Here is a 21,847-nt window from a genome sequence, read left to right on the forward strand (position 1 = left end):
AGATAGTTTCTTAAACACTCCCACGCTTCCTGTAATAAAACCCACATCATGTTTGTCTCAAAGATGTGGATTTTACTTAGATTAAGTGTTACACTGTATAAAATGTTTATGGATCCCTTTACTTTTGCAAATAATGGAGAGGTTTACTTTATTTTCCATTAGAAGCAGCTATTGTAAGAGTGTTTTCTTATGCTGTGCAAATGGCATTTCCTTTACTTGGGCATAAATCTTCTTTATGTAATTGAGGTCTTAATACTTCACAGTTCTTACCACAAGTGTTGACCTGAATACACTTTTTAAAATTTGACAGTAAGCTAAATGTGAACCAATAAGCATTATCAAGCATGCTTTATGCATCTTTTATTTTTATGGAACTGATGAAAAACCTCTAACTCTATTTTAGTCAGAGTGAATAGGTGTCACTGTTGTGCATCATGTGGAGTTAAATAGTTTTCACTTTTCTTCAGGTGCTCTGCACGCTGGTTTGTTTTTTTTTTTTTTGTGTAATAACAACACTTGGGGGTTTCTGTTTTTCTCCCTAATTATTCTTAGCTTTAGTTAACTACGATCACAGAAATTTCCATTCCTGTGGTCTGTGTGTTAGTTTTGTAGCATGCTTAGCACTGACACTTCCAATGAATTTCAGCAGCTTAGAAAACTGAACCTGTTGACAATTTGGTTCACCTAATGACAAAAACCAGTTGTCTTAAAAATTAGTTCTGATTTGTGAATGCAGCTTGACTCAAATCTTCTTTGTTAAAATAGTTAATGGTATTGTATCATTCACCAGCCAAAAGTGACCCAAGGTTTTTATTTACTGCAGTTAAAATACCTTCCTAAAACCTGGCAATTAAAGATCACAGGTTAGATGGTTAAGTGTTTGAGACTGTTTCTTGGAGTTCATCCCATTGTGACCTGACAACCAGAAGAAAATTCAAAACCTTTAAGATCAGTGTCCCATGGTAGTGAGCTTGCCAGGTTGACTCTTGTATGAGTGCAAAGCACTTTGTTTCAGGTTTCCTGTCATTTGCAGGTTTTTTTATGATACTCAGGGAAGAGAACTCTGTGTTATTTTCCACCCATTATGCTTGTTATTTTGTGTTTTTCAGCCTGAGATGATATGCTTTTGGCACATGTTATCACACTGTATTGATCTGGAAGAGAAAATGAAAGGGAAATTAGCTTTCCCTAGCTATATACAGCCTATGATGTATTGTGGCTGTGATTTAGCAGACTGTGATTTTGTAGGAAAAAACCCAACCCGAACCAGCCTGCAGCATGGCCTTGCAGTGTCTTTAGAAGAACTTAGTGTGAAAAACCAAGGCAGCTGTAGGACACTTGAGAGAGGTTTTGCTGTTAAAAACAAACTTACCACAATTTGTGTGACTTCCAGATGAGTGTGCTGTGCTTTTTTAGTGTATGGGACAGAAGATTTGTTTATGTATTTGCAGGTGCTGCATCTAACCATCTGCAAAACAATTTGGCATATCAGGTTTAACACGCTTTCTCTTTGCTTGGCTTTACATCTCTTACATAACCAGTGGCCTCAGCTGTTGTAAGTGGCACACTAGAAAGCCTGTTTTCCTGTTCCTCTGGAAGGAGCTTTGAGATCCACTTCAGCAGCTTAACATTTAGATAAGATGTTGGGAATTTGTGACCTGTAGAGTGTTTACAGGGACTTGTTTACGGCTGCTTCAGTGAACAGGAAGTTAAATATAGGCTTTGTTTGTCTGATTCTTCACTTCAAATGAAGAGGAGAAGTTTCTTGTCTCAAACCCTCAAACAGAGCTGGTTGGTGTGGCAAAGCATTTCAAGGGGCCTGCTGCCCAGTTAGTGTATAGGAGAGTAATAATGAAGATTTGCAATATTAAAGGTCCCTTTGGAAGGTGCTTGAGAAGTACAGTGGAGTGAACTGTGTTCTGAGCTCCCTTCTTGGATATTTCCTTTTGCAAAGTCAAGTTGTATTGGATACCTTAGAAGTGGGAGGTTTGCTAGAAGAAGGTACCAAAGGATGGTTGTACTGGCACCTGATTTGGTAAAATAATCTTGCAGACATTTTTAAATGCCAGGTTTTGTCCTTCAAAAAGTATAGCACCTTGCCAAGCTTGAAGTTGTGATTGTCTGACTGATGCATGTGTCTCCTGAGAAGACAACTTGAGGTTCAGATTGCCTTTCATTTCCACTCAGCTGGCTGGGCCTCCTGTTAATTCTTTGTCCTTTACCTTCCAGAACATTCTGCAAGCCACAAAACAACTCCAAGGTATTTTAACAGCTTTAAGATTTTCAGTACAAGTGATTGAAAGCCTTGCAGATTATGCTGATCCTCAGGAGAGTTACAGGATAACAACAGGCCCAGATCAAAATCCCCTCCATGAGCCTGGGTTGTGTGTCATGTGTGTTCTACCATGTTGAAGGGATGAGAGTATCCTTGTATGAAATTGTGTTTAGAGTTATATCTGCTTTCAAATTACATGACTACCTTAGCTTTCAGTCCCATCAGATACTGTGTCATATATTCTACTTAAATTAAGTACCAGATTTAGTGCACTGTCTTTGTCTAAAGTATATTTGCCATGACAGACCTCATTATTTCCCATTCTAAACCTCAAAAATGAAATGTTGCCCTTTATCCTTGAATTTTCCATGGCATTATTTACTTTCCTGTAGCACTTGTATTGAGATTTTTTTCCCCCCTAATGCAGAGCTCAGTTTTTTCTTTCCTTTTCAGTGTTTTTTGGGTTTTTTGTTTTTTTTTTTTTGGTGGGTTGACAGTACAAGAGGATACCCTGTAGATGAGAATGTACCTTCCTTTGGTACTTACTCGTGGAGAAAAAAATCACAGTGAAGTGTTCAGTTGAAAGTTATAACTCATGTTTTCTTGCCTGTGACCCTCAAGGGTCACCTGCTTAGGGAAATTATAAACTGGTATCAAGTGGGGGGCATGGATTTGCAACGGGATTATGTGGCTTTAATTCCCTGTGGGTGTACTTGTAATGTTGTTTCTGCCACAAGTGCTTGGGACAGCTGCATTAATCAGCATGTTCATCCTTACCTAGAGAAGCTCTGCAGGTGGAATCCCTTAATGTAGATGCACTGATAGTGATAAAACGACACTTCTAAGGTAAAGCTTGTTTTGCTGGAGGTGTTGAGAAGGTAAAGAGTGAGGAATGCTTTATTTGTCATTGTGAGTAGCACTTTTTTCAAGGAAAAAAAATCAGATAAAAAAAGTGGGGGCCCAAAATATGCCTTTTCCAGCTGAATTAACTTTTTCATTGGTAGTGTGAAGTTAGAAGGGATTGTAGTGAGAGAGGAGGGCATCTCTCAATTGGGCATAGAAAATTTTACCTATCCATACAAACCTTGGTATATTTATTGTAGCATGGGTGTCTACTTGAAATTACAGGGCAATCTGCAGTTCATTTTCTCATACAGTAAATTAAGTGGTGTCCTGAGCATTGGTATAACCTGGACTACTGTATAACTGACTGCTTTGCATTTCTCTGAGCTTTTTCAGATGTTTAAGAAAGCCCCAAATTTTGTTTAGTATCAATGTCTCAGAATTACAGTAGCAGAACAAACCACTAGATAACAACTGCTCCTTGTGCTTTTGGCACAAGAATTTGTTTACCAGGGTGAAGTGAGCTTGTTTGGATAATCTTGCTTTTATTCCCTTAAGTCTTTCTGTTGGACTGATGTGCTCCTAGATTGTCTTTCTGTTTCTGCCATATAAACAGAAAAGTTGCTCAAGGATTTGGATTTTCGGCCAAGCAGCACCACATTCATTCGAAAGAGATGCCCTAATTTGAGTCTGCATTAACAAAACCAATTCAGTCGTTCATGTACTGGGGCACAAATTCTTTAGATTTTGAGAATTTTAATTAGCAGGCAAGACTAAATTGAAATGAAGTGCAAGGGGACCATAAAAAGCGAAATGCTTGTCAGACTTCTGGCTTTAAAATATGGTTTAAAAATAGCAAGATAGTCAAGTAAGTTGTTCCTTTCTGAAGAGCTGTTTTTCCGCTGGCTGAAGTACAATTGAATGGTTTTACCAAGATCATGGAAATACTCAGCAGAGTTATCAAAACCAGTGGCCTATTCCTGGTTCTTTCCTTTTCATTTGGGTAATCTCAGGTAGATTATGGTTATCTAAAAGATATCTAAAGAATCTGTTAACCAAATCAACTGGGTGCTTTGCTGACCTGTTAAGCATCAGCAGAGAGATGTAAGAATTGCTGCGTTTCTCCTGGCTTTGAGTGTGTTACCAGTATTCAGACAGAAGTTGTGCTGTCTGATAAAACTGCAGGATGCCATTAAGGACCTGCCAAATGTAAGTGTTTTCTGCTTCTCTGTGTAGAAAAAGACGAGTGTAGCTGAGGCAAAATGTTTGTTTAGATTTATCTTCACAGTTAGAGAAAATTCTGATGTGTGTGCCCCTCCAGTCATCTCAAATGCTGTTGTAACTGCCAAAATGCCCTGGTGTATCTCTGTCTGCATATGTGAGATTAAAGTCCTCTTGGGTACTGAAATTCCAGCTCACATGAGGTTGTGAAGCTGTTAGTGCCTTGCATTCCATGGAGGGGTAGGTGGAGCTTATGCAGACAACATATTAAAAGTCAGAGTGTTAATCTTTTTCTTCAGGGCTGCTGTTTGTGCATCCCAAACAATTTTGGCAGTGTCCTCAGTCAGGATGCTGCTCTGATGTGATCTGGTGGTGACAAGAGGCAGAGGTAGAGCCCAAGCCATGGCTGAGCAATGTTTGTTTCTGGCCACAGAAGTGAGAAGATGAGTGTAGTACCAGTGTCTGCTTGTTTGGGTCTTAAACTCATTCTCTAACAACGGGAATTGTACTGAATGGGCATTGCCACAGATTTTCTGAAGGCAGAGATCCTGCAGTCCCCAGCTCCTTTAAGAGAGCTAGTTGCTTGGAATGCCCTTATCTAACACTGTTCATTTCCATATAATTAATTCTCAGGCAGCTCAGAAAAAGGGCAATGTATAGATCTGAGGAGGAGATGGATCAGAGTGGTGTCACAGCCCACAGTGTATGATAGGAATTGTAAAGCTGCTTTACACTGAGCTTGAAGTGAACCAAATCAAACACTGGTTTACAGAGGCCCTAAGGGTGAGATTAGCTGGCTTGTGATGGTTCTTTGTGGCAAGTCTGTGTTTGGTTTTGATGCATAGCTCTTAGACTTGATGGGTTTAAATCTATATGTTGTCCTAATTCCTAAGGAAACAAAACATTTGCGCTGCTTCCTGAGTACTGGAGCCAGCTTCTGCTCCTTACCAGCTGGCTTTGCTCTCCCCTCCCTTTGCACAGGACGTGTTGTTGTTCACAATGTGCTCTTTGGATGGAGTGTCTGGATCTTGACTGTGAGGTCAGTCTCTTCAAGATGAGAAACATTTCCCTTCACAGGCTTAAATGGCTGCTTACCAGTAGCCACGCTTTGAAAATTCCCTTCTCCTTGTCCCAGGTGGGAATGGGATGTGGGGTCTTGGCTTAGCTTTCCTCTGTAGTCTACATGCAAAGCAAAGACAAAGCAGAAGTGTTTGAATATCTGTGTAAGTTTTCTGAGTAGCAGAATATTGCAGGACTGTACTCTGAAGGTAAAGAGGAAAGAGCAACTTTTCTCTTAGGCACAGTGAAATGGAAAACTGCACGTATAAACAGCAGTGTGATGTTTTTCTTGTTACCAGTGGTAGGAAGAGACAGGTGGGAGAATTTTTTGCCTCTGGCCCTAATGAGGCCTGTTTGTCTTTAGCACTTAAAGTCTCAACATAAATAAGTCACTGCAAAGGGATTTTTGCTTAAGTCAGGTCACAGTCAGCAGCTTAATAGAATGTGGTTTCTATAACTTGTGGAGAAGGTTTTTGAGCAGTTAATGTATGGTATCATGCAAGTTTTGCTGCAGTTGCTATTTTTTCTTCTTTTATTATTTTTTTATTTTGGGGAAGTAAGTAGCTGAGTTATTGGGGTAGAGGACAGGGAGCCTGCGTTGCACATCTGCATCATGACCTGGGGAGTGAATCAGCTCAGTCATAAGAGTTGAGCTGTAGTGAGTTGCCCAGCCATTTTCTGGCAGGCAAGAGTTCCTGACAGTGGCTTCAGTGTATGGGTGAGGAAAATCTAGTTAGAGTGTGCCTCTGCTGCTGCAGGAGATGCATTTAATAACATCCATGTCTTTGCTGAAGGGACTCGTGCTTGAGGCAAAAGTTTTTTTTTTTTTTTTTTTTTTGTTTTGTTTTGTTTTGTTTTGTTGTTGTTGTTTGCCCAAGTAAAGAATTTTATCATTGGAAGAAGATACTGAAGTTTTTCAAATCCATGTTGTTCCCAGAAGGGGGCAGGGGAGACTTGCGAGTTGTGGAGTTTGATAAAAAGTACTTTTGTTTGGTTTTGTGACACTTCCGTGCTGCCTTTCAGGCACAGCAGGCACTCCTGCCGCCCTGGCAGCGGGAGCGTGGCACGATGAGAGCCTGCTCCATGCCAGGAGCCTGCAGCAGGGACCCTGGGCTGCAAGCCTTCCCTGCCTTGGCTCTCCTTTCTCTTGGGGAGCATTGCAACAGCTGAGAGTTCTCTCCTGCAGTTCCCTCTCATCCCATACACTGAAATGGTATGTGTGTTAAAGCCATGAGAGAATGGAGTCATCATAAAACATCCCCATTTCTATACCAAGAGCAATCTGGACAGCTGGCATCTCAGTGTGTGAAAATCTTAGTTCCTTATTCCCTTATCCAGATTTTTATTCTCAATTAAAGCTGGAAAGAAGCTTCTCTGTGAGCTTTCTTTGGGATTTTCAGGGGAGTTTAGGTTTGCTGTTTACAGACCTAACTTCCATTTGCTAAATGCAGCCTGGCCAACAGTAAAAAGGAGACTGTTTTGCCAAATGTTTTAGAAATGGGGTCATGCAACTCCAGCAAGTTTGTTTTATGTCTGCAAAGTGACCTGGGATTTCTTTGACAGCCTGGAATACAGACAGAACAAACTTGGCCATGTTAGTCTGCATTTCTGTCTTTGAATGGGGGAAGCAGCTACTTTCTCACAGGAAGACCTTTTTGCAGCATTCCTGATAATTTTGACATAACTTTTACCTTTACACTGGCAATGAAAGGGTAAACAAAGACTCTGCTGAATAAGGGGGCTGGATGAGTGATGCACAGACTTCCTTGAGGTATTTGGTGGTTTTTATGCCTGAGTGAGTCTTCAGTTGCAAGGTCTCCTGGCTCTTGTGTCTAGAGACAAGGCTGGAAGAGGAACCAGCAGTCAGAAGCAAATGGAGACAGACTGGGGGATTACTTGAGAGAACTGGAGCCGTGGGAGCCCATGGGACCCGATGGTGCTGTACTGCCAGTCTCGGTCAGCTTGGAAAAGTCACAGAGGTGCTGGCACATCTCTGAGCACTTATTTTCAAACTAGGCCCAAAGGATAATCCAGGGTGGTCAATCTCACTTGAGTCCTGGGGACAGTCACGGCTCAAGTCCTTTTGGTACACCTTTCCTGTGTGAAACATGTGCAGGAATGTGACTGGGAACAGTTAGTATGGATTTACTGCCTCTAAGTTGTGCCTGACGCACCTCATTGTCTTCTGTGATAAAATAATCGGATTTGTGGATGAGGAAGAGCACTAGGGGCCATTTAGCTTAAGTTTACTGGGTGTTTTGACACTCTCCCACAGTATTCTTGTATGCAAGTTGGGGCATTACAGACTGGATGGGTGGAGTATGAATTCAAGCACATCAGGGAATTCTGAAGAGTAAATGGAGTCAGAGGCAGATGAACGAGTGATTCATAGAGCTCTTTCCACACAGGACGTTAGCGTCTGAAAGTAGGCTCTTAATCAGTCTTTTTTTTCCTCCTGAATGTCATCCTTTGCCACAATGTGATAAGAGTGGATGGAAGGCAGTATTTAAGAGGCTGTCTGGTTGAAATTCATCAGTCTGGCTCATTATCAATGTAGAAGATTAATCTGTCTTTTCTTGGGAAGAAGTGGGGAGGTTCGCATGAATGTTCTTCAAGATTACCTTGTTTTGTTTTTCATTCAGTCATGTATATTTGTGATTGCCACTGAACTATAGTTAAATAGGATACATGGTAGCTTTGGGGATTTCAGTCATACCTAAGGAGGATGTGTTCGGAATGCTGTGAGGTTAGTTTGAGAAGAAGAAAAACATTCAGTCAGAACAAAGTAATTTCGTTTTCAACGGGTTACAGCTTCTTTGGATTTGATAAACTTGCTGTTATAAAAGGTGATCTGGAGGTTTTCTTTACCTAATGTGTACTTGGAATTCTCCTCAGTGTTCCTAACGTACTGTGGAGCATCTGATAATATTTTCAGGATTGCCAGTCTGAAAAGAATACTGTGTCATTAGATCTTGTCAGGCTAAAGTATATATATTTATGCCCAAGGAACTGCAATTGCAAAATTCAGTGTATAGTGTTTGCTTTGGGATTTATTTTTTCCTTTCCAGTACTGCTATTAATGCCTAGCTGCAGCCAGTGGTATGGGTTGGAATTAAGAATTCAGTTTAAGCTTTCTAGTGTGGTAGTGTGCTAAATTAAGGTGCCAGTTATGAGCAAAGAGGTTAATGGTCTTACATAATGCTGGTCTTGAGGTTTTTTGCCACTGCAGAATCAAAAATAGCAATTAGGAGTTCATTTTTTGTCCTAGTTGTGTATTTTTCTGTGGGGATCAATTATCTGCAGCAACTGACTTTCTAATCAAGGCTGTTTTTTCTGTTTTAAAAGCATCATAATTTAAAACTTGAGAACAGTATAAAAATCCAAGTTCACCACAAGCTGCTTACATTTGTCTTCCAGTTAGTGGTCTCTTGGAAAGCTATAGATCATCCTTATTTTATCAGAACTGTCTAAGGAATGTAATTTTAGCTCCTCTGCATTTATGGCTTTTGTAGTTATTCTTCATGGGTTCAGCTCCTTGTGGCTTTTGTGTGTCTGTGGTTAACCCTGTAGCTTCTCTGTATAGTTACTGGTTAAAACTCTTTAACTCTTGGCTGCACTTTGCTATTGCATTGTGTAGTCTGAAACAGCCAAAACCAGGGAGTGTTCTTACAGATGCATCTGAGATCTTCTGTTGTGTTAGCCAGTACTTTTTTTTTTCCTTCTGAGAATACTTTGCCATTTGTCCCAAATGGGAACTGTGTCCATTAGATTTAGCTTGTATGTGTGTCTAATCTCATCCTAAATCTCCATTCACAGAGATGCTGAAAGTGTGTTCCTTCCTGTTGAGGTTTCTCTTCATGTCTAGCCCCACATTTTTTTCTCATTTTGGAATTTATAATGTCTCATTTTGGAATTTATAATGCATTGTAAGTTTAATTACCTTATGAATAGAAAAGGTGTATGGTCACCTCTATGGCAGCATGGTTTGCTTTACATCTGTGCACTGTTAAGTGGCAAGAGGAGTAATGCCTTGTTATCTTCTCTAGGGAAGAAGACTCAGGATTTGCTTTGTAGACTCCATTCAGAAGTGTCCAAATGGTGTCTTGGAAGGTGAAAATGGTGTTGGAAGATGAAAAAAACCCAAAAGAACAGGGGGAAAGTTGTCCTCAAATTCTTGGTGTCTGATGTCTGTGAAAAAGAAGGATTTATGTAACTGAATGTGCTGCATTCTGCTCCTTGGCTTTCCCTCTGAGGTGCCAGCATGTTCTTGCAGGGCATTGCTGCTCTCACTTCCTGACAGCCCACCTGGGCTTGGTGCCTGCTGAGGCTCTGCTTCGGTACATGAGCGGAGGAGCTGTGAACTGCATTCAGACTTGCCCTAATTTTTTAGCATACAGTAATCTCTGCTTTTCAGTCTTTCCTTGATGAAATGTCTGCTTCCAAGGCAGTCAGCAGCCTGCATGTGCAGATAAGCTGAATTGGGATTTGAGCAGGGAAGCACTAAGCAGATCTGCAGCTGGGTGTGTGACAGCACAAAGAAGAGTCCCCTCCAAACACCACTGGCTGTGGCTTTCCCTACTTGCATTAGAGATTCCATTAGAAGTCTGCTCTTGGAGTAGTCATCTTATAAATTTTTCTAGTATCTCTCTGCTGGTAGAAACGAGGGCACAAGACATAGTGTTAATGTGTAATAGCAGTGGGCTGGTAGCTGAGCAGAAGTCTCCCAAGGGTAGGATTCATAATCCTCTTAGAGGAGAGGAGAATCAGAGGCATAGGAAGGTCACCTTTTGCCGGGTAAGAAACATTCCCTGTGCAAAGCTCTGTTGCCTCTATGATCAATTCCTCTCCCATTTTAATATTTCATCTCACAGCAGCAGAAAATAGATCTAGATGAATCCTGCAAGTCTTGACCCCTGTAAAACTCCCACTGTCTCAGGTTTGACTACCTGCCAAAGGACAGCTGTGTGTATATGGGTTGATAATCTTGTGTGACAGGGTTGTGAAGTCTCACTTTATAGAGATAGTGGTCTGTTCCCCATGAGACACTTTGATCTAAAGGGAGCAGCCATGTGCTTCTGCTTAGTGCTTTGCAGGTTCACCACAGTTTTACCTTTGCCTTAGTTGTTGCACCTGTATTTTGCTTGAGTTGGAGAGTTGTGAGAAATTCAGATGTCTAAATGCAGTCCTAAATGAAAGCTTTACTAAATTTCCTTAATGTTTAAAAACCCTGTAATATGTGTATTTGATGTTTAATGTGCAGTAGTTCCACTGTTAGTGCCTGTCAGCAGCCCGGAATTCATTAACTTCTTAGTTGTGATTTATGATATTTTAGTGATGTGTTGGGACAGAGATGTAGCATTTGCTCATGAACTTAGTGTTTTCTTTTAAAGACCTACTTTTTTTTTGCAAGATTGTCCAAATACAGTGGAAACTCGCTGCTTCTTCAAGCAGCAGCCACAACTTAATCTCTGAACTTTGGAGGAGTGAATTCTGCATGGCAGTGGCCCAGACTGTTCTGTAAGTGTGCTTTCCTCCACATGGCAACAAGATGGCAAGTAAAAACTGAATTTTCTGCATCTCTGAAGCAAAGCTGGGCCTTCCAGGAATCACTAATTCCAGGAATGCTACGTCCAGAGTTAGGTGTTAAAAGCAGTGGTGAGAGCTTGCTACAGCAGATGTTAATCCTGAGGAAATGGGTGTGAGGCTAAAGTCATGAAACATACCTTAGTGAAATTCTCCTCAGGAGACCCTGAGATGTCCCTGTCACTGAGGAGTTGCTGTGCACAGCCAAGGGTGACATGTCTCTCCCCAGCAGTTGAGGGGTACATACACAGACACAGCTTTTTGGACCTGTGTTGGCACAAGAGCCCTTTCATGGTGGGACAGGGGACAAATGACTCGTTCCAGCTTCGTGTCACCTTCAGTGTTGTTGCAGCTCCATTGCTTCACAGGAACTGCTGCAGTGGGTTCTACACAGAGCCCTTTAGATGGATCAACTCTTCCTTCCTAAAAAGCTTCGTTGTGCAGAAGTGGTCAGCTTTCTGAAGTGACTTTCTTAATAGTTTAACCAAGGTAAAGAGAACCTTGGATGTAACCCAAGCAGCAGTTTCTAAGAATTCTTTGTTGTTCATGAATCGGTGGTGTTTGTATAATGATGTTGTCACTGTTCCCCCTGGCTTTGCTCCCCAGTACTGCTTGTGCATGCTGCTGCTGTTTGTCATGCCCTATTTATCACAACAGGCTGTTCCTCACTCTCCTCTATATATTTTAGCAGCTCTTTTGCTCTGAAAGTAATGCTGGTATCAAATAAATTAAAGATTTATTTTTGAGGAAATAAGGCGTTTTAAATATTAATGGTGTGTTGTGGAAGATGAAAACATGAAGAATTAGATTGCAGATTTTTTAATGTACTGTTTAAATCTTTTGAACCAAAGTGGTTTTGTATAACTATTAGGTAGTTATATTGTGATATTTCATCTATGTTGAGTCAGAGAGCAGCTTCACAGTTGCTTGGAGATGGAGTTTTGCTGTGCCTTGGTTCCCACTTTCTCCCATGCTTTGATGCTGGGGGATTGTTGGCCAGATGTATTAGGGACCTGATCCAACTGAAAACTGAAGGCTTTTTGTTTTGTTTTATATATTGCTGCTTTGTTTTCCTACCAGATTGGGTACTTAATGTAGCTGTCTGCAGGGTGCTGATGCTGGTGTAAAGAAGATGTCAGGAGAGGTGAAAAAGTCAAATGATGTTTGTGCTGCAAGTGACAACTCACGTCTCCTTAAAGTCGGGGGACGAGACTGTTCTCTGAGCGTGTGTTTGCAGGGCAGCTGGAGCTGAATGGAATTGGCTCTGCTCCTCTTGTGCCTGCCCTTGCCCTGCTCAGTGATTGTTCCTTTTACTTTCGTTGGGCACTGGCAGTAAACCAGTTCAGGAAGCCACACTGGCGAAAACAACTTTTCTTTTTTTCCGGGTTAACTTGTTTGCCAGGCTGGTTTCTGAGCAGGATCAGTGAGTGCCAGTGCTGACTCAGGGGAGAGGATGGGTTTGAAGAATGCTGACTTAGATTTACTTAAGCTGTCTCATGGAACTATAGCCTGAGATGCATGCTAAGGAACAAAGGGTAAGTTTTGCCAATTAGCAGTTTTTTCAGTTTTGTGTCTTCATAGATTGAGGTGGTGACATCTACAAAAAAAGGCTGCTGAACAGCTTAGAGACACATTTTTTTGCCTTCTAGAGCAGACACAACAGAAACTGTAGAAAGCTGATTTCCTGAAGTTATTTCATTAATGTGCCTCCTGCCCTATGCTAGAAGTCAGATCTTTATGGTTATTCAGTCTTTTGTGCCTTGTTTTCAATGAGCAGGCCTCTCACAATGGCCTGTGTCTGATGCAGGTTCCTGTCACCAGCTGAAAACAGAGAGCCAGGTATTTCCCAGTGGGTTCCCAGGCAGCCATTAAAAAAGGAGGTATTTTCAGTTGCATTTGTTTCAAACAGTATTTGAGCTGGTAATTTGGGAAAACCTTCAGTCTGTTTCTCTCGTAGTTGTTTCTAAAGTGTGCTAGCATGGCATCATTGCTTAGTGCTTATTCTGATTGTCAGTATTTCTGTTTGTATTTCCATGTTCAAATAAAAATTCAGCTGCAGTTTGAAGAGTTGCCAAAACTGAAGATAGGCTCCCTGTTCACTCTTTGAATGTCACAGTCTTCAAATTAGTGGGAATCTGCACATCACGTAGGCATGTGTTTCTTGAATGGAAGATCACCAAGATAGTTAGTGGTTATGCAATTTCTGGGAGAGTTTTGCTTCAGAACTTGTCCCAAAGCTGTTCATTCTCATTAGTGACTTGGTTACTCATGTTTTTATGTTTATTTCAGCGTGCAGGCTGCAAAAATGACATATAATTTTGGACAAGCAACGGCTTGAGGGAGCTCAATAGCCATGCCTTAGCTGTAGGATAGACATCAGTGTGACCTCATTTTGTCACTCTCACTGGAGAGGCCCTCCATGGTTGCAAGCAGTGGCAGTCAAGTCCCCTACGTGTTGTTTGGTCAGTGATCCTGTTCTACAGCAGCCATGCAGTGAGGTGAGCTGGGAATGCAAACGCTGGCTTTAGGCACAAGGATAACCATCAGCAATTCAGGCACCTTGTGCTGATACAACTGTTTGTACAGCTGCACAATAGGTTGGGGATCTGACCTGGCTGAAAAGTAATCCTTAAAAAAAACAAAACAAAGTGCTGGTTTATTTTTGACTGTGATCAGTTCCCTAGTTTCATTCACGGTGAGGCTGCAAACAGTTGTACCAGTGCAGCAGAGTTGAGTGGGAGGGTGTTAATGCTATTCCAGATGTCAAAGGATTGCCTGTGCAACCATGGTCTGAAGAAATAACTGAAGGAGGAGTTAGACAATGATTTGGCTCAATCAGTGCCAGAAGGAATCTCAGCATAATATTGGGTAGTTTTTTGAAGCCAGGCATTTGGGGTGGCATTGGTTCCATTGTGGAGGATCATTTTGTAGAACAACCAAGACAAGCAAGCTTTTTTCAACCCAAAAACCTTCCTGTTTTACCAGCCTAAAGAGAACATGGTGGATGAATGAAGTATCAGTGTGCATTTTTTTCTTTCTTGTGCAGACCAAACTTTTGATGTATGTGTTTTCACTGTCATTTCCCTGTCAGAGAGCTGGAGGCCTAGGTGTTCACTTGGGTTTATTCCTTAATTCACTGGTTTTACACATTCTGAAAGCAGAAAAGAAAGAAATTTAATTTTTTTTCTTGACTTTTATCTTCAAATAGCAAAAAACCCAAACTATAAAATCTCTTTTGTGTTTTCTGTTATCTTCCCTTATTTTTTAATAAGATTGTGGAGGGCAAAGAGCCAGAAAACACACCTTTTTTCTCTTTTTTCATTGCTCATGTAAGGTCTGAAACTGTGCCCTTGCTGTTGAGTTGGGGGAGCTGACTGTTTTTCCTGTTGCAGAATCCTCACTTTGGCACATCTGCTTTGCTTGCTCTGGGTGCCAAGTGTAAGGTGCAGCACATTGGTTGTTCCTTTCAGTTCCTGTCAGCCACCCTCTGAAGCCTGAGAAAACTGCTCTTATTGCTGCACAAATACTTCCTTTTTCTGGGATTTTGGTGCTTTTGCTGGAAGTTTCCTCTTGTTTCCTCTCTGCAGAAGCTAGAAGGATCTTGTCCCATCTTTCCACCTGATTTCCAGGTGTCTGTACTAGCTAGGAGTCTGAGGGACACAAGGCTGAGGTGCACAGCCATTTCTCCTTGTCCAGTCTGTGTGGAGGTGGAGTGGGAGCTCAGGCTCTGGAGGAGTTTGCACATGTGGGTGACGACAGCACCTTTCAGCTCGGAGGCCAGCACTTACTCTGTAGGAGAGTAGGCCAAGTTGTTTTCCTTGGCTCTGGTGTGATGCCTTCAAGGGGCATTTTAAGACAGGAGAAGATGAGGTGAGAGAACTTAGGCAGTGCCAGTTGTTCTCTTCACCCCTGTTGTAACACATACCTGAGACCTGCTTGCCTGCCTGCAGTGGATTCTCCTTGGTTTTGTGGGGCAGCTCCCCAGTGCTGAGCAGCCCTTCCCTGTGCCACCCATTTGGCTGAGCTGTGTCCATGCTCCTATGAAATCTCACATCTGTCTTCCTGCCAGCAGTGCTCCTGTGCAATGCGTTTGTCCTCTGGTTCAGCACAGCCGTCCCCAGCTCTGACTCATCCTCTTGCTGTCAGCAGCTGTGGTGCATTTACCTGCTCATCCATCCTGCCTTCTGATGCTGTTGAGATTGTAGAATTTGGTACCCACAGCTGACATGAAAGTGCAGTTTCTGAATGGACTCCTCCTCATGCTGAACTCAGCACAGTCATTCCATCATCTTCCTGCTGGGGAGGCATGTGGGTGGTTACTTGGATGACTGTGCAGGACTTCCTTAGATTTGTGGCTGCCTTATTTAAGCCTCACTGTCAGGGAAGAGGCCAAGGTCTGTGAATAAAAAGTAGGTATACTTTATTTTAGATGAAAATTTTAAACATAAGATTTTTTTTTTGAGACAGGTGGTAAAATTGTTCCCTCTGCCTATTCAGTCCATAAGTTGAGTTACAAATTCTAAGTTAGTCTTTGAGCCAGGCTTCTTCAATGGGAATGGCATCAATCTTTTTCCTTTTTCCCTGCCATGCTGACAATGCAGGGACAATTTTCTGCCTGTTGATGAGTTTCTGAGCCCCTGCACTAATGTAAAATTTTAAAAATGTCTTTTCTTGGTGGGTTAGGTTGATTCATTGTGGCTTTTGACTGTTGAAAGTCTGTTCCTTTCTAACTGTCTCTGACCATTCGATTGGGAAGCTGTGCTGAACAGCCAGCTTTTGCATTGGAATAATTTAAAAGTAACCTGTGGAGACTTCTTCCTCTTTGTTAATGATGTGAAGCCAGAAATCAGCTCACAGAAAGCTGAGCAATGAGGCCTCACAAGCATTGATCTTCCCTAAGCCCTTCATGTGTCATAATCTCATTTCTCCTATAAAATGCAAAGCCGATATTGGATGACCCTGCTCTCTTAGGCACAGGCTTGGAAAAAAGTCTTCTGGGCTGGTACTGATAAAGCAACCTTTTGTTGAACATATTCTGTCAGGTCTTGCTGCTGTGGAAACTCTCAGGCTTGGACTGCAGCCAGTGCTTTGGAACAGAGAAGGAAGGTGCCCTTTTCTACCAAGGCAGGGTGTATTTGTGGCAAGGTGCAGCAGGAGGATTCAGCAGCTCAGCTCCCTCTTGCTCATCCCCCCCTCCTACTGGAAAGAGTGGTGATGAGCAGACCAGGGCTGGCCCTTCTTGCAGCCTTTGCAGTGACACTGATAGCAGTGACAAGGACTGGCAGGTGCCCAGACAGCCTGTGCCCTCCTGCCAGTGTGGTGCATTTCTCCAGTGAGGAAGGGGGAGCCTGGAGAAAAGAGCAGCAAGAGAATTAAATCATATCATCCCTGTTACTTGCAGTCCTCTACTGCTCCCCAACATGATCTTATCACAGTAGTGCCAGCTTGTCCAGCATCAGGCCAGACAGGAATCCAAGGTGGAAGAGGCCATTTGAGCCCCAGCTTGGGTTACCCCTATCTACAGACAGCTGCATGACAGGTGTTCACAAAATGTTGCAGAGTACCTGCTCCATATGTTGCTTAATGTGGCAGACCTTCCCTGTTAATAGCTGTGTGCTAAGAGTTGGCTAAAAAAAAAAAAAATATAAAAACAGAGAGAGAGGCTACCACTGTAGCTTGCCAGTGTGAGAAAAGGGGTATTGTCTGTGTCTTGGGTCTGAATCCCTAACAAGGACTCCCAGTACCTCATCCCTCCCGGAAAGCTTGCCATGCTTTATGTGTAGGTGACAGCAGAAGGGCCTTTGCAATTCTTGCTAATCTGGCCTCTAAGAAGAAAAAGCCTTGTTTAAACCCAGAACTAAGCACTGGTTTTAGTGAGTGGTTTCAGCAGTCCAGCCAGAGTTAAAAGTACATGGCTCAGCCTCTCTTTCTTCAGAAAGAGCTGAAAAGGCTTGGCTTCCGCTCCTTTCTTAGGAAAAGAAGAGGAGAAAATTCTTGGTCTCACAGGCTGCTGGCAGAAGTGCTGAATAGTGATCAGTGTGATGGAAGTATGGCACAAGTAGTCTGTCGTGGTTTAACCTCAGCTAGCAACTCAGCCCCACACAGCCACTCAATCACTTCCCTCCTGGTGGGACGAGGGAGAGAATTGGAAGGGTAAAAGTGAGAAAACTCATGAGTTGGGATAAAGGCAGTTTAACAGGTAAAGCAAAAACTGCATGCACAAGGGAGGTAAAACAAGGAACTCATTCCCCTGCTCCCATGGGCAGGCAAGTGTTCAGCTGTCCCCAGGAAAGCAGGGCTCCATCACAGTAGCAGTGACTTGGAAAAGACAACCATCACTCTGGACATCCCCGCTTCCTGTTACTTTCCCCAGCTCTGTATGCTACAGTGGTCTGTATATCCCTGTGGTCTGGGATATCCCTGGGGCCAGTTGGGGTGTTGCCTCCCAGCTTCTTGTGCACCCCCAGCTTCCTCGCTGGTGGAGCAGTGTCAGAAGCAGAAAAAGCCTTGATTCAGCTAGCCCTGCTCACCAATAACAAAAACATCTTTATTGTCAACATTGTTTTCAGCACAAATCCAAACCACAGCCCCATACAAGTTATAAGGAAGAAAGTTAACTCTCCCACCTAAAACCAGCAGTCTTCCTTCAGATCTTTAGGAGCCAGAAACATGTATCTCTAAGGATTTGTACTATAAGCTTAATTTTATTTCCCTTTCTCTAGGTTCAGACAAGCTCTGTCTTAAGTAGATCAGGTTCTTTCCTTGTGAACACTTAGCAGTTGGTGCGTATGTGCCTTGTTGATGAGGAAGAAAGAGGATTGGTGAAGGAAGCTCAGCTCCTGGCATGGGGTGGAGCATGTGTGGTAGTGGCTATTGTCCTCTCCAAGCCCTTGTTCACTGCACTTCCTCCCCAAGCCTCACTGTTGCCATTCTCCTCCTCAGCTGGCATTCTTGAGCAGCTTTCCCTAAGACTTCTGTTCCACTTTGGATGCATGTATATTGATTGTATTCTACTTCCTGGCCTCAATCTGACGAGCCACACTTGTCACAGTGAGAGCAGCCTGTCCAAAAAGGAGTAATTGGTAGTAGTTCAAGTGTTGGACGAGATGCATGCGAAGGCTCAGGATTCAAAGCTATGTGCTTAAGTAAGCTAGGAAAATCTGTAGCTGCCTGGATGTCACCAAGGCCAAATGTTTCTGGTTACCTCCTAAGTGTTGCTGCAGGTTCCTGGAGAGTTGTGTTCTCTGCCCAGGTCCCAGGGCTCATCTCCATTTACTGCTGACTAGACAGACATGTTTCAAACCTGTGGGGGAGTCAGCTTTTGTGCTGGGAAGTTGATCTCATAGCACAGTGGGAAACACTTTTTTTTTTTTTTTTAAACTTTCTTAGACTGGGTTTTCTTCTCATACCTCATCCAGTCCAGCATGAATAGAAACAACCCTGCCTTTCAGCACAGATGCTTCTGCTTTTCTTTGCTAATGAGTCTAACTCACCAGGAGCCAATTGACCAAATGCTGTAGTTCTCTTGTTTGCTATACTGGTATTTTCTATTCTTGTGCTTTCCTCCTGAGTGCTCTGGGGCTGTTCAGGGAAAGTCCAGCTTGTGTCATGGTGACGTTGGGGTCTGTATTTATCCCTTGCCTGTGGCCTGTCTCCAGAGTCGTCAGTGACCATCTGCCTTAGCCCTGCTTACGGCAGGGCCTGGGGGCTGCAGTCGGAGGAGCGGCGGTGCTGGAAACACGGATGTGCGAGCTGCTGCGGGCAGTCAGTGTTCTTGCTGTGTGATTCATCTCAATTTAAAGCATTTGTTCTCCTTTATGTTTAGGGAAGTAGCTTTACCAGTGAGTCGTGAAGCGTTGCCAGTGTTCCCATACAAGATGGCTTATAGAGAGCAGGGACATCAGCATCGTGGGGTGCTCAGCAGTAATTCTCACATCCATGGCACTGCAGCTCCCTGCCCTCACCTCTTGTCATGTGGTGACCTCCAAGGCTCATTTTTCTGTCTCCTTTAAGTTACACCCTCAGAGGAGATGTTGCTGTTCTTGTTCTCCGGCGCTGTGAACTGGCAGGAGCATCTCCTTGGGTCTGGTGCTGGTCTGGTAAGACACCTGTAGTCTTCAGTCAGGGTTCAGTAATGTTTAAGAGGTCTCTGGCTGGGTCTTCAAGAACACAGCACTGTTTCTATGAAGGGATAAATTCTCTGCTGGAGGGTGATGTTTGGTTTTGAGGACAGGGTTTACCCCACTTAATGGGTTAGGAAGAGCAGTGTTATCTTGGATGTCTTACTGGATTTTGTTTGGAAATATGTTACTACAAGAAAACACATCTTATTGCCAGGAAGTGTTTGAACAGTGAGGTATGCAGATCAGACTTGGAGCAGATACGCTGACAAAGAGATGTCTAGACGTAAATATTGTAGTGCAAATTCTGTTCCAGTGCATGAGTCTGTTATGGGGGAGGATAATGAAACATGGGGGGTGGTATGTCTGTGTAGTCACAGATAACTGCTCCTAAACCCCACCCCCCACCTTTCCCGAGTCCAACTCAGTGGGGACTTTGTCTTTTTAAGGAGAGATCATTCTTTTGGAAGGGGGTGCTAAACTGGCCTGGGTGTTTCACTGCTGCTTGAGCTGCGGTGGTGGTGGTGGAAGATACCAAAGGATCTGCTTAAATGAACTGGTCTCCTTCAAGCTTGTTCTTAGGCTGTGCATTGTGTTTTGCAGTTTAATTGGAAGGACTTTAAATTTTATAAGCCAGCTAAAATAGTTGAACTCATGCCTTTGTTTAACAGACAAAGGATGAGTAATATTTAGGACTTTAAATAGTTTTCTGCTTTATATTCGTTTGAAACTGCTGGGATTCTTCTGTCTTTGTTTGTGGATAGTGTCTATGTTTAGTAGTAACCCTCTACTTTGAGTTAGTTTGATGAAAAACACTAAGCTGTATCTGAGTTATAAAGTGTCTCTTTTTCAAGCCCTGTGGAAATCTTCCTCTTTACAAATACTGCCTACAAAATGCTGCTTGCCACAAAATATTTTTTTCTGACATTCACTTGAACATGGGAAAATACTGCCTGTATCACTGTTTCTCTGGAGTGTGTGGATGCATGTGTAGAGCAGTTGTATCTGGCTTTGGACTCTCTCCCCACCTGATGCCCAGCTCCTGCTCTTGTGTCAGAGCCTCAGAATGTTTTGGTTTTAAGGCTTTCACTTCCTCCCAGGCAGCCTGCACACCCACAATTTGTCATGTTGGGGATTCTTGGGGGTGCTGGGGTACTTGGCTGTGAGCCCAGGACACTTGGTGGCCACAGCCATTTCCCAGCAGCCCGTGGATGACTGCAGTCCTGAGCATCATGTGCATGTCTCCTGAGTGTAACAACTGTCACACAGACAGATCTTGGATTTCTCTGGTCCTGTGAAGTTTAAACTACAGGAAGGTGTGAAGTTAAGTTTGTCCTCTGTATTGTTTGGAATAGCTGAAAGCTCTGCTTTAGTCATAGGCAAAATAAAAGAAGTTGAATCCAAGACAGAGCTGCATCAGGAGGGGGAGACTTTAGTCTGTGAAACATTTGTCTGGAATCTATGAAGTGCTGGCCTCTTGCAGATGGTGGTACCTCACTTGTTCTTGGATATTTACTGTGTTAAACCCAACTAAAACATCTATGAGTGTCTGTTGCTGAAATTCTTCTTGTTGATAAAACAAACAAGAGGGAGGAGAGAAATCCCCAACATGTTTTTGTTTGTGATTCAGCTTAGGCTCTGAATGAGTTTGGGAGACTTTGACATGAGTTCAACAGACTTTGACATGAGTTACAACAGAGAGGGACTATCTGTGTTGTGGGGGTTTTCCCCTCCTATTTCCTGGCCCCTGCCTTAAAAGCCAGCTAAATATTCAAATTATTCCCCTTGCACTGAACATGGCAGTGTGGTCCTGTAACCACAAAAGGAAATGTTTTGCACGGGATCAGCGAGATGATTCAACTCAAATGTACGTACACTCATACTATCCCAAAAACCCAGAGTGAGGGAGCAAGCAGGAACGAGCAAACAAGGAGAGAGAAGCATTGTCCTGCTGTGGGGAATTCGGGTTAGATTGGGTTAAACATGTTAGGAAGTATCACCCCTCCTTTTGAATCTCTCGAGCTTCATCTCTGACATGGCTGAACTGGAGCGGGGGAGATGAGCTCGGGTTCCTCCAGAATTCCCCCGGCTGTCGGTGTTGTGTAGCTGCAGAGACATCCCGTGGCCGGATGAGGAACAGCCTGAGCCGTGTCCCTTGTTCAGGCCTCCAGGATCCCTCAGTTCTTAAATTACTGCCCTTGGCTGTCGCTGTGTGAAGAAACTGGAAATTCAATGCATTCGGAAACTCTAGTCGCCACCTGGTTCTTGTACCAACATTTGGATAACTCATCGTTGTGAGGAAATCCTGTGACATTTTCCCCAGCAGCCTCAGGGGCAGCTGTGATCTAAGCTGGAAAAAGGGCAAGTCATCTGGAGAGAATTTGGGCAGCTTTACTTTTCTATCATCCTGTGGCTGTACCAGGTATTCTGCAAACACTAAAAGACCATCTGCTTCTCTAAAGCACTTGTAATCTCATTTGGATTTAGTGGTATATCTTGCTTACCTCTAGGGATCAGGGCCTTGTTGTGCATGTAGGTGCTGTGAAAGCAGTAGAAAATTGTCCTGAAAGGCTGAGAGTGATAAAGGAGAGAATCTGAGCAGAATCCATTCAGTTTCAGCACACACACAGTGACAGAATGACTGTCACTCTTACTCTGCGTCTTTCATGTCAGTGCCTGAAGAGCAGTGAGCACTAAAAGAGGAAACAGTGTGACAGTAGCAGGTGAACAGGAATTATTTAGATGT

At 43.1% G+C, this 21,847-nt stretch overlaps 1 protein-coding gene across 7 annotated transcripts in view; it reads left to right on the forward strand.

Moving 5' to 3' along the window:
- IP6K1 (inositol hexakisphosphate kinase 1) overlaps window positions 1-21,847 on the forward strand; it is a 37,150-nt gene that overhangs the window by 6,538 nt on the left and 8,765 nt on the right. The gene's annotated exons all lie outside the window — the stretch shown is intronic.

This window comes from Pyrgilauda ruficollis, unplaced genomic scaffold (genome assembly GCF_017590135.1).
Source record: "Pyrgilauda ruficollis isolate IOZ18807 unplaced genomic scaffold, ASM1759013v1 scaffold10, whole genome shotgun sequence".
NCBI classification, from domain to species: Eukaryota; Metazoa; Chordata; class Aves; order Passeriformes; family Passeridae; genus Pyrgilauda; species Pyrgilauda ruficollis.